The sequence below is a fragment of the Equus przewalskii genome, chromosome 17, assembly GCF_037783145.1.
Source record: "Equus przewalskii isolate Varuska chromosome 17, EquPr2, whole genome shotgun sequence".
Taxonomy (NCBI): Eukaryota; Metazoa; Chordata; class Mammalia; order Perissodactyla; family Equidae; genus Equus; species Equus przewalskii.
This window is the reverse complement of record NC_091847.1, coordinates 56911243-56924710: the sequence shown is the minus strand read 5'-3', so window position 1 is coordinate 56924710 and position 13468 is coordinate 56911243.

Genomic DNA, 13468 nt, shown 5'->3' with positions numbered 1-13468 from the left:
GGTAAATAAAGTGTAGTAAAACACTATACAGCCATTAAAACTCTATGTTCAAAGATTATCTCATTATGCAGAACAGTGCTCATAGTATACAATTGAATGTTAAAAGCAGGATACAACATTCTATGTAGGGTATGAAACAATTTTCTACAAATGTGCATATGCACATGGCTCACACTTTCAAGTTGTTCTATGATCTCTGTACTATCAGATCACTGGTGGCTTTTCCTACTCTTCAACATGTTTCAAATTATCTGCAATGAAAGGTATGTATTTTAAAAGGAGGAAAATGGTCAATACTATAAAAACAACAAAAACCAAGAAGGCCAAAAAGTAATTAATACATGGTCATCAATTTGAGTAGATAGTTTTTGGGATGTCCAACCAGCCCACACTCCTCATCTCTAAGAAGATCCTCTTAAAATTGCTCCTCTCTCTCGTGATGGGACTGTCATCTGTCATTCACTCGGTTCACCATCTCTCACACCTACCTGTCCCCTTCTTACTTCAGATCCTTACCCTCTCACTCCGAACTTAAAAGCTTCCCAAATGGTCCTTCCTCAACCTCTATAGCCTTCCAATTAAGACTCCATCTTCCTTGAAGAACGTTATTTCTAATTTGCAAATATAGTGAGAAGGAGAAAAAAAGGAGCCTTTTAGGACTTCATTTAGTGCCCATAAGATAAAGTCCATACTCCTTTGAATGGGTTCAAAGCCTTCCATAATTGTTCACAGCCTTTCATTCTAGCCCTAATTGTTCACAGCCTTTCATTCTAGCCCTAATGCCCATCTAGGTTCTTTTGTCCCAAGCATATTGAGCTGTTTGCAGTACCCTCAACCACACCTGGATGCTTTATGCCTCTTACCTGTGCTCTCGTGCTTCATCTGCCTTGAATGATGCCATAATCTTTGTGCATCTACCTGGTCAACATGCACTCTCTTTCAAGAAAACTCAAGTTAAAGCCTTTCTGACTCCCCCAGGTAAAAATGGTTATTCCCTCATTTGTGGTTCCACTTTTTCTTTTAGTGCTTTATTTCACTTCATTGTGCACATGTCTTATTTCATAAGTAGACTGTAAACTACTTGATATCGGAGAACTATCTTATCTTTTCATCTCCAGGGTCTTGTTCAGAGACTAGTAAAAACTTAACAAACGTTTGTTAATTAAAAGAAGCATAAGGAGGGAAGAGAGGAAGAAAATTCATTGAATACAGTAAGTAGTTATTGTTAGCTTTGAAAGAACTGTTTCAGTCAATGAAGTAGGGAGGCAGCAAGAAATGAATGACTGGTGAACAAATAATCATTTCAAGTCCAGAGGAGTTTTTTTCCCCAAGAAATTTGTCACTGAATGGAAGGGGAAAGAGAAGACAATAGCTTGAAAGGGTGCTTTGAATTTTGGTTTGTATAAATAAATAGAAACTTAAGTATGTTTGTAGGCACAGAAGAAGAAACTACCCACAGGACAACTCTGATGTCATATGGCAAGGTGGGTTTACAGGAAGATTTTGGTCCCGTCTTAAACCATGCACGTTGTAAGTAATTCCACTGTTTATGCCTCACGTTTATTATTGGTAACTAGGACAAAGAACTTCTGTTGGCTCTGCCATTTTCCCAGTCCCCTCCCCAGCTTCCCCTAAAGGAGGAAACACTAATTAGATCAATCTAAAATTTGGTGGCACCTGGTCAGACTCAAGGTTGGTGTGTATGAACCCTGTGGGTTGTGTCTTCTTCTCACCTACTCGGTGCTAGGCCTGTGGAGCAAACAGGCTTTCTCTTTCCCTCTTCCTAGTGATCTCATATGACTGTCGTCATATCAGTTAACTTTTCATATTCGCCATCTGCTTATCTTCTGTAGTGCATTCCGTATAATTTCTTCAGATCTGTCCTAATTTATCTTTATTTTTATGCAGCTGCAACTAATATGTGTTATAACCAATCAATTGAGATTTTTTTAACAACTCTATTTTTTATCTCTAAAGATTTATTCGGTTTGTTTTCAAATATGCCTGATCTTATGGAGAGTCTCATTGCTTGCTCATCTTTTACTTCTTTAAACATTTCATAATGGAGAGGATGTGGAGAGAAAGGAACTCTCATGCACTGCCGGTGGGAGTGCAAACTGGTGCAGCTACAATGGAAAACATTGTGGAGAGTCTTCAAAAAATTAAGAATAGAACTACCATATGACCCAGCTATTCCACTGCTGGGTGTTTATCCAAAGAACGTGAAAATATAAATGTGTAAGGACACATGCACCACTGTATTCACTGCAGCCTGATTCACAACAGCCAAGACTTGCAAGCAACCTAGGTGCCCATCAAGGGACGAACAGATAAAGATGATGTGGTATATATACACAATGGAATACTACTCAGCCATAAGAAACAATGAAATCCAGCCATTTGTGACAACATGGATGGACCTTGAGGGTATTATGCTAAGCGAAATAAGTCAGAGGGAGAAAACCAAATACTGTATGATCTCACTCATAGATAGAAGATAAAAACAACAACAAACAATCACATAGAGACAGAGATTGGATTGGTGGTTACCAGAGGGGAAATGGGAAAGGAGGACAGAAGGGGTGATTAGGCACAGATGTGTGGTGATGGATTGTAATTAGTCTTTGGGTGGTGAGCATGATGTAATCTACATAGGAATCAAAATGTAATGATGTACACCTGAAATTTATATACTGTTATAAACCAGTGTTACCACAATAAAAATATATATATAAAAAATTTCATAATAATTTTTTCATATTCTTTGTCTGATAACTTCAATATTTGAAACACATGGGGACAAGATCTGATGTTTGTTGTTTCTGATACTCTCATGAATTTGGTTGCTTATATTTTTTATACTCTTTGATTATGAACTCTCTTTTAGTTGACATTAATCTGTGGGAATCTTGCAGACTTAAATTGAGGATGTGTTTCTCCAAAACTCATCTTCTGTGTGGAGCCGCATGCCCCATTGGGGACCTGGAATCACTGTCAGACCTTTTCAGGTCTCCAGCTTCATGAGAGTTCTGCTCTCCACTAGTCCCCATCTTGCTCCTAGGTTTCTCTGTGTGCTGGCAACCAGCATCAGGTCAGTCCGCCCTGGTGGCTTACAGCCCACTACTGCATTTACTTTCCCCCATGTCCTGTGAACCCAGATGTGCATGGCCTTTTCAGTTTGCAGCAGAAGAGGCCCACCTCCCATTTTCTAATGGACCCCTCCCTTCCAATCAAGCTTTCTTCTCCCACCATTCCATCAAAACTGTGCTTCCCAAGGTCACCAATAACCTCTATGTTGCTAAATCCAATGGCCACTTCTCAGCTTCATCTTACTTCCTGTGACAGTTAATTTTATGTATCAACTTGGCTGGGCCACAGTGCCCAGATATTTGGTCAAACATTTTTCTGAATGTTTCAATGAACATGTTTTTGGATGAGATTTATGTTTAAGTTGGTAGACTTTGAGTAAAGCAGATTGCCCTCAATCATGTGGACAGGCCTTATCCATTCAGCTGAAGGACTGAATAGAATGAAAGACAGACATTTCGCCCAACAAGAGGAATTCTGCAGCAGAAGGCCTTGGGACTTGAACCACAGCATCAATCCTTCTTGGGTCTCCAGCCTGCTGGCCCATCCTGCAGATTTGGGACCTGACAGCCTCTATAATTGCTTGAGCTAATTCGTTAAAATAAATCTCTTTATGTATGCGTGTGTGTGTGTGTGTGTGTGTGTGTGTACATCCTTTGGTTCTGTTTCTTGGGGAACCCTAACTAATAAATTCACCCTCTCAGAAGCATTTGACAGAGTTGATCACTCCCTTCTCTGTGAAACACTTTCTTTACTTGAGTTCCAGGATAACACATTCTCCTGTTTTTCTCCAACCTCTCTGGCTGTTCCTTCTAAGTCTCCTTTGTTGATTCCTCCTCATCTTCCCGGTCTCTAAGTGTTGGGGGGTGCTCTGGAGCTGAGTCCTCAGCCTTCTTCTCTACACTTGCTCTCATTAATCTTACCGAGTCTCAAGGCTTTAACACTACCTGTACCCTGCTACACCAACAATTTCCAAATGTACATTTCTAGTTTAGACCTCTCCCTTTAACTCCAGACTCATGTATATCTGGCTGCTTATTCTGAATTTATGTTTATTGTCTGCTAAGTATCTCAAAGCTAATATTTTCAAAATCACATTATTAAGCACCCCCTTTTCTATTCCCCCAGCCCAAACTGCTCCCCTTCCCACAATTTTCCCCATAGTAAATGGAATATTACTGTTCTAATTGCTCAGACCAAAAACCCCAGGTATCCCTGGACTCTTCTTTTTTTCTGATACCCCACATCCAATCTGTCAGGAAGTTCTAGTGCTCTATCTTTAACATATAACCAGAATCTAACTACTTCCTCCCACCCCCACTGCCCCCACGCTGAGCCAAGCCACCTCGTGTCTGTCCTGAGTAGTAGCTCTCATCTTTCAGGTGGTCTCTGCATTTCTTCCCTTCCCCCAAGGCCTTCGGTTCTGCACACAGCAGGCACCGTGAGTGTTTGGCCTAGTGCTTAAGTTTGTGGCACTCTGCTTTGGCAGCCCACGTTCAGTTCCTGAGCGCAGACCTATACCACCACTCATTGGCAGCCATGCTGAGGCAGCGACACACATACAAAATAGAGGAAGATTGGAACAGACGTTAGCTCAGGGCAAATCTTGCTCAGAAAAAATAAAAAGTGAGTTTTCAGACTTAATAGTCAGGGGCCGGCCCAGTGGCCAAGTGGTTAAGTTCGCATGCTCTGCTTTGGTGGTCCAGGGTTCGCCAGTTCAGATCCTGGGCAAGGACCTAGCACTGCTCATCAAGCCATGCTGGGGCAGTGTTCCACACAGAAGTAGGAGTACCTACAACTAGGATATACAACTATGCAGTGGGGGCTTTGGGGAAGGAAAAAAAATAAAAGGAAGATTGGCAACAGATGTTAGCTCAGGGCCAGTCTTCCAAAAAACAAAAAGAGGCTTAACAGTCAGAACTGGATATATTTGGTAAAATAAAAGTATATTAAAAATAATAATAAAAAATAAATAAAAATACAGACCCCCACCTATCACTCCTCTGCTCAAAACCATTCAAAGCTTTTTCGGTTTGCTCAGAGCAGAACCCTCAGTCTTTCCAATTCCCTAAAAGGGCCTACAGGACCCCTTTCCCCCTCACTCCACTCCCCTTCACCTCCCTGCCCAGGCAGGTATGATCTCACCTCAGGGCCTTGGATTTATCATTTCCTCTGCTTGAAACGCTCTTCCCATAGATGTCTGCATGACTCCTGCTTTCACATCCTCCAGCCTTTGTTCAATGGTTACCTCCTTGGTGAGGCCTTCCCCATTACTCTGTCTAAAATCCAACCTATCTCCCATTCCCTATTAGTTTTCTTTCCTTTATTTTCCTCCATACCATTTATCTGACAGCTACACATTTTACTTATTTATTTATTTTGTCTGTCTCCCCCTCACTAGAATGTAAGTTCCATGAAGATAGCAATTTTTGTTTTATTCACTGCTGTATCCTCAATTCCTAGTGCAAATACCTCATAATAGAAGGCACTCAATAGATATTTGTTTAATGAACAAAAAATATTACTGTAAATACCCATTCTTGGCAATGGTGTGGGGAAAGAGGCAATCTCCCAGATTTTGGGAGGTGAGCATAATTTGGTGCATTATTTTTAGAGGCTTTGTGCCCTCCAGTGAGCCATGGCTCAGGCAGTCACAGCAAATGCATTTGCACCTGGACCTGCTCAGCTTCAATCATTTTCGTTGGCTGCAGTAGGTTGCACTGGCTCCTGCAGGCTGTGGAATTTTCCACGCCAGCCCACAGGTTCTTCTCATTTTGATCTTCCCTTGCATGAGCCTCTCCTCATGTAGCCACAGCAAGAATAATCAAAATTCTCCTCCAGGTAGCATGTTCTGAGTACTTCTCAGCCACTGTATACACTCTTTCTTCTGCTTTTTCTCCCTTCTCCCAGCCTGGACAATGCCAACTCTTTCTTCTAGATTTAGTTCAAGCGTCAAAGCTTCCTGGAAGCCTTCACTAGACACCTGGCAGTGACTCTTCTCTGGGTCTCCGTACCATTTTGTGTAGAGTTTAATGACAACTCTAGTAGGTACCACGTTGCATTGAGTGTCTGGTACTCATAATGTCCTCCTTGTTATCTCCACGTCTCTGGAGCAATGCTGGCACTACATTTTCAGTTGCATGAACAAATAAATCATTGAAAGATTTTCCCATGATTCTGTTCACTCTCACCTTTGTTCCAAGTAAAATGCTTAAAAGTTGGTCATATGACATTAAAATGACACATCTTCCTGGTTACAGCCAGGAACACAGAACCTCCAAACGCTGCTCCAGAGTAGAACACTCTCCCTAGAAAGGACCTAGGGACAATTTCTGTACAGATACGACCTCCAGAATTGTTTCTCGGGAGGGTAAGCTGAGCAGCAGCAATGGTTCTTGCCCCAAATTTGCTGACATCCTTTAAACGGAGAAGTCTAGACTATAATTTTTTTCATCTTTAGGAATGGTGATAGAATATATTTCTTGGTTTATTTGCATAATTTTTTATACAAAAAGTTAAGGTTTTGGAATAAAATGGTCAACTAGGGCCTACTTGGTGGTTCTCTTTCTTCAAGCATCCAAAGAGAAACACGATTTTCATTCGTTTCCTTCCCTAAATCTCAGATCGGATCAATGAGGCATGAAGCTAGCTTGTGTCCCATGTTTTGAGCGCACTGATCTACAGTGCCGGAATCAAGTAACTCCACACCCTAAGAAGTGGCTCTAACCCAGGATGACACAATGTGTATTTGTCAAATTGCCAATTTAAAAAAGAAAGAAACTGTTTAAAGGCTCTTTGTTACATAATAATGTTTTATTCAGAAGGAGAGGAAAAGTTGGACTGATACAAAAGGCAATTCTTTCCATTTTCCACTTTATCCCACAACCAAATCAGTTGTTTGCTTTTGTGTTGCTAGTGGCCCCTCCGGCTTTGTGCAATGGGACTTGTCCTGAGCGCCCATTCAGCTGAGGGGCACACACCTCTCCAGAGCAGCTGGAGAGAGTGACAGGGTGGAAGGAGCCTAGCAATGAGTGGGGATTATTCTTAAATGTAGTTTGTCCCTATTTTGTTCAAGAACACAAGATTTTTTAAAGATGTAGATAAACAAGAGAGCCATTTCTGACCACGAGAGAATTGGGAGTAGGAGGGAACACTTTACTCTCTGGACTCAGATTTTAAAAGTCGAGAGCAGAACACAGTGCTTGATGGCTGAGGTAAATGTTCTTGACCTTTGTATTCAGGCTGATGACTGGAACACATTGGAAAAACAAGAGTAAACCTTATGACTTGGACCAAGCTTGTTTTTAACATTCTTTTCTGTCTTACTAATAACTAGGACCTAGCCCCATATTGAAATACTGTGGAACAGAAACTAAAGAACTTTGTAATTTAACTAATAGCTTTAAATGAGACCCGAATATTTCACTATGCAGTCTGAATTTGACAATCAAGTTCTTTTACCTCTTCAGCTTTGAATAAAATATTTTTAGATCTAAAATTTTTAGACCTATAATGCAAGTAATAAGTATAAATGCTCTGATCAAGCAAAACTGCATTTTTCTATCATAATCATGAATAAATTGAAGGATTTTTCTAGGCTAGGGTTTTAAAGGAGCATCAACAAACCAGCAAAAAGGTACTTGAGTGTAGGTTTTTAATATAAAATGATGAGACGAGGTAATTTACATTATAATTTTAATATTTGAGTGGGTAATAAAATACTTCATAAAAATTGATTTTCTAGCATGAGGTTTCGAGAAGCATACATCTTACAGTGCATATCTATTGTTTTTGTGGGCCTGGTGCCCCTCTCTCCCCTTTTCCTGGTAATACTCCTCTCTCCTTTCCGGGAGACTCCCTCCCACCATGGGAACTGCCGGTTATGATACCCAGTCCTCCAGCCTCCAGGCCAATCTTGTTCTATTGTTCCAAGTGTTTGAACATTCACGTGACCCAAAATATCAGCCACCCCTGATATTTTTCTACATGAAATACCCATAAGCTGGAGAATGTACACCCAGCGCTCCCTGGGGCTCTGCTCCTTGTAGTAAAACAGACTTGTTTGCTGTTGGACAGATTAAAGACAAGTGAGAGAGACAGGTTTGAGACTTGGGTCTCTGGTTCTGATCTCTGAGGTCCCCAGAAATGCAATTCTTCCTTTAGGGCTCTTGAGCCACCTCAGTATTGTTTCAGAAAATCCACAGTATTGTTCCAAAAAATCCATCATCCTTCCACCCCAATCCAGTTCAAATTATTTTGGTATTTGCAACCAAAGAGTTTTGACTCAAGAACACCAATTTGAGCATATATCGTACTAATATTTAATGATACTTACTGGAAGAAAATTTATTGGAGAGAACTATAAAAATTGGCATAGCTAGTTTACTGTACTCTATTATGTAATGTATTGTATTTTGCCAGAAGCATTTAAAACAATTTGCCTTTAACTTGGCCTCCTTTGTTAATCTCTATTACAAAGTTTATATTAATTAGGAGTGACAGCAAATTGATCGCTTATGAAATTAGGGACTTTTCCTTAGTCTGAAATTTTATTTCATTTTCTATTTTCAGAACACTTTTAAAGCACTATTGATGTTTAAGAGATAAACTTGCATTATGCCTAAATCATGCACCACATCTATTTATGCACATGCAGATGATACTGCAAATATTCATATCCTTTCAGCTTATATCAACTAGTATTCAGGAAGCCTGGATTCTAGCCTTTGATTTTTGTTAACTAATTCTAGAGTTGGGTATATTGCTTAACTTCTCCGGGTCACAGGGAAACAAAGATGTTGGAATAGATGGGGTGTATTTCAGCTTCAAAATCCTATTATTCCACAACTAGAAAAAGAAGTTAGTTTTGTTAGAAAAAACATTTTGCTGATTTCACAAAAAAACCTAACACTGCTTTTTCTCTTTCCTTTGGCATGTTTACCAAAACCATTTTGTGAAACTGTGATTGGGGGCAAAAAAAACCCACCTGACAAGTGAATGCAAACTATGTTGGCCTTGGAAAAAGTCCTGTTGTCTAAAGGACTCTAAATACATCGGCCTAGATGATGAACTCATAGGTGGCCAAAAAAAAAACACACCCCTTAAAAGTTTTGCTTGTATGATTTCAGAACCGTAAAAGTATATTTTTTTAAAATACCAGATCTTTTCAACTGCCTCAGTGAAAGAGAATTTTTGAGCTTACAATTAAAATGTCAACTGTAAAAACTGATAAGTTGCATACTCAAGGTAATTTTAAATAAAATTATTAGATATTTTTCTTAAAAATTCACTAATGTACTAAATGCACATTATTAAAAGAAATGCTACACACTTTTAGATTTTAAAGTACAGCACTTTGACAATTTTGTCAAATACTGATTTTTGAAATGTTAAATACTCCCAAATTTCCATTTTTGTTTTGCCCCTAAAGGCAAGAGTTGCAGAATGAAGAATACCCGCCCAGTGCTCCAGTTTTGGCACCACCGTCTCACAGCTGTGTGACTGCTGTATATTAGGCAATTTTGGTTACAAGATATAGAAATTCAAACATGTGACCTCAGGGAATAGGGTGTTGGGGTTTGGTTCTTGTTCGTTTGGTTTGTGAACAATACACATGTAAATCAGAAAAACCGAAATCTCAGCCGTGATACCAGGTTTCCCAGCAATAACGGGAAAGTGGAACAACCAAGCCTCCCAGGAGGAGAGGAATGCAAATCGAGTTGGGCTTTCTGCAACAGACTTTGAAGGATGTTCAGAACCCAGGGCATCAGTAGGAGTTTGTGGATCTTTCCTCCAGAGCAGGAGTTCTCATCCTGCTGGGACATCCCAACCAGCTAGGGAGTGTTTTAAAAATACAGAGTTTGAGGCCCCACTGGCAAAGGCTCTGGTCCAGTACATCTGGGGATGTGCCTGGATCACTTTGTTTTCAAAAAGCTCCCAGCTAGATTGTGAAAGCCCTTCTCTAACTGTTGCCTGATTTTGCTATTCTCTTCGTGTCTGACTCGTGATCAGCCCGCTACCAGGGGGCTCCCTCAGCTTCTATTGTAGGTGTCCTTTCTTTACCACAGGCTCGCTGCCTCACCTACTTCAAGCCTTAACTCAAATGCCACCTTGATTTACTTATTTATTGTATTTATCGCCTGTCCCATCCACCAGAATGCAAGATCCATGAGGTAGAATTCTTGTGTAATTTGTCCATCCTGTTTCCCCAGCACCTAAAATAGAGGAGATGCTTCATAAGTATTTGTTGAATGAATGGGTGAATGGATGTTTCCTGCTTAGTCATTGGCCGACACTAACTCCTTCTCACCGCCATCTGTCAGAGCCCTTCTTGCCCATGGCCACCCTCTGTGCTTCCATTTGGATTCAGCTTCTCCAGTTGCTTGTCTGATTGGACCAGCTTTTCTGGATTGAGTTTTTTTCCCAGGTCATTTTCGAATGGGTATGACTTGGTCATTTATAGATCAGATGCCTTCCCAGGGATAATCAGAAGTGATCCAGGGATTACACAGCACTAAAGAGTACTGCCTGGGGCCACCCTTCAACAAGAGCTATGGGTGGGGCAGTTTCTCCAAGAAGCAGATTCTGGTGCAGAGCAAGCGTTCAGCAAATTACCTAGCCCTGCCAAGTTTCAGTACAGTGGCATTAACAACACCTGTCTGTCTTTTACTAGACTTATGGTAGAGATCGTTTCGTAATGTACATAAATGTCAAATCACTATGTTGTACACCCGAAACTAACATAATATTGTATGTCAGCCATATTTCAATAAAAAAAGAAAGAACAATACCTGTCTGTCTTACCTCAGTGAGTTCTTCAGAAGTTCCTGTGAGCGATGTATGAGAAACATATGCACATAAAAGGTGTTTTCAACATCAACTTATAAAAATAAAACAAGATGAGTGTGAGAAGTTATATCATTTTGGATAAATACGTGCCTTTTAATAAGAAACCTAAGGGAAGTTGTAGGGGAGAAATTAGGATTTAGGCACTTGTTGCTTAAAGTGCCTTTGGGATCCACCCCCACCCTGCCACCCCTGCACACTCCCGAATGTTTTCTAAATGTCTTTCTCATTTCATGTTGATTTCTATTGGGCAGGGGCTCCTGGTACATAATTTCCAAAGTGATATATATATATTTTTTTTTTCATGCATTTTTGGTGAAGGAAGATTGGCCCTGAGCTAACATCTGTTGCCAATCTTCATCCATTTTTTTTCCTTCTCCCCAAAGCTCCAGCACGTAGTTGTATACCCTAGTTGTAAGTCATTCTAGCTCCTCTATGTGGGATGCTGCCACAGCATGGCTGGATGAGTGGTGTGTAGGTCTGTGCCCAGGATCCGAACTGGAGATGTAAACCCTGGGCCACCGAACCTGAGCACGTGACCTTAACCACTCAGGCACAGGCCGACCCCTCAAAGTGATGTTTAAGATGAATAAATTCAGAGATCTGCACTTAGTCTCTGAAAACAAATTGTACAAATACAGGTTGGAGGAGATATTGTTTTATAGCTGTATATGTGTTAAAGACTTAAAAAAGGTGTGGGGGTATTTTTCTTTGATTTTATTTGTGAAAAACATGGTATTTATGAACAGTGTGAGTTGGCAGAAAAATATTAATGTGATATCAAGATGAATTTTCATAAAGGATGCAGAAAATTGTACTTCTCTATTCCTCTCTTTATACCTGGACTGTTGGACTCATTTCTAGCTGCTACATTTTAAGAGGTACAAGGGTATGTTTAGGGGCTGGCCAAGTGGTTAAGTTTGCATGCTCTGCTTTGGCAGCCCAGGGTGCACTGGTTTGGATCCTGAGTGCAGACCTACACACTGCTCATCAAGCCATGCTGTGGTGGCATCCCACACAGAAGAACTAGAATGACCTACAACTAGCATATACAATTATGTACTGGGGCTTTGGGGAGGAGAAAAAAAGAAAAAGAAGGATGAGGGTATGTTTAGGTGAAAGTGGATGGAGGAGAGGCATGGGGCATGCGAGGGAAGGGGGTATGAGGAGGCACATGCTCTGGTTGCTAACTTGAAATGTTTACAAGGCTATGTATGGAAGAGGAACTGGCTAATCTGCACTCAATACAGTTAGTACTAGATTCAGATTCACTGGGCACTTCAATACACACTGTATTAAGGTTTATAATAATGACTTAAGGTACTACTAGTATTATTTTCCCCTTTTAGAGTTGAGCAAACTCTGACTTGGAGCTGTTTTGTTCTTGTCCAAGGTCAGACAGCTAGGAGTTATAGAACTGGGATTTGCCACACCACTTTGGAGTTTAAATCCAGTGGTGTTTTCTACCAATACCATAGCTACCTACCAAATTTATAGGGAGGCACATTTCAGTTCAACGTGGGGACTAGAAGGACTGTTCAAGGATCAATACCATTGTGAGGTTACAAGAAGGTCCCCGTCCTTCAGAGTTCAAGCATTTGCTGGACAGCTGCTTTGCCAGGATCTGGTAGTTCCCAAAGTTTACACATAATAAAGAAGGATATGCTTACCTTAAACACAAAATATTAAAAATGAAGGTTAATTCTAGAGCCAAAGGAACTCCAGAGGTGAGGCCTAGTGAATTTAAGTGGCTGAGCCATTTACATTCGTTCATGCTGGAAAACACGGCACCCAAACTTCGTTCTCTGCTTTTACAGTCCGATGTTTTCTCTGTAGCAGCAGTTACGCTTATCTAATAACTGGTTAAACAGTGTGGAACTAGAGGGTTTGGAAAGAGGAAGGGCAGGGATGTTTGGTGAATTACTATAATGGATTGTTTGGCATGCTCTTGCTTTATTAAAACAAGCAAAGAATGTGAGTGGTGGGAGGAGAGGGTTTAAAGCGATAAACAGAGAATGCCACCTAGAAAAGGAAGAACGGAATACTGTGGAATGCTAAGCAAGGCAGGGAGTGTGGACTGTACCGTATTTCCCTCTTGCTGAGTATGTGCTCAATATCTATCTGTTGGAATGAATAATGACATCAACACTTCAGCAAGTATTTAAAGAGAAACTTCTTAGTGCTGAGCACTGTGCTATGACTGGGAGCCAAAAATGAACTAGACAAAAATATCTATCCTTTTAAGGAACTCACCGTCTAGTAAGAAAAGACCACCAAGCAAAGCAATGGGAAAACAGAAAGGATTATCATAAAAACTAAGGATTATCACAGAGAACAGATAAAAGGTTCTATGAAAGCAGAAAGGAAAGATAATTCAATTCAGCCTTAAGCCTGTAGGGTGAGGATGTGGGTGTGGTGGAAGGAGGGGATGTCAGGGAAGATTCCAAAGAGGAAATGAAGCATTATCTTTATTATCTTGAAGGGTAGTAGGAGTTCACCTGGTTAAATGAGGGATGGATTTCAGATGGGGGGAAAT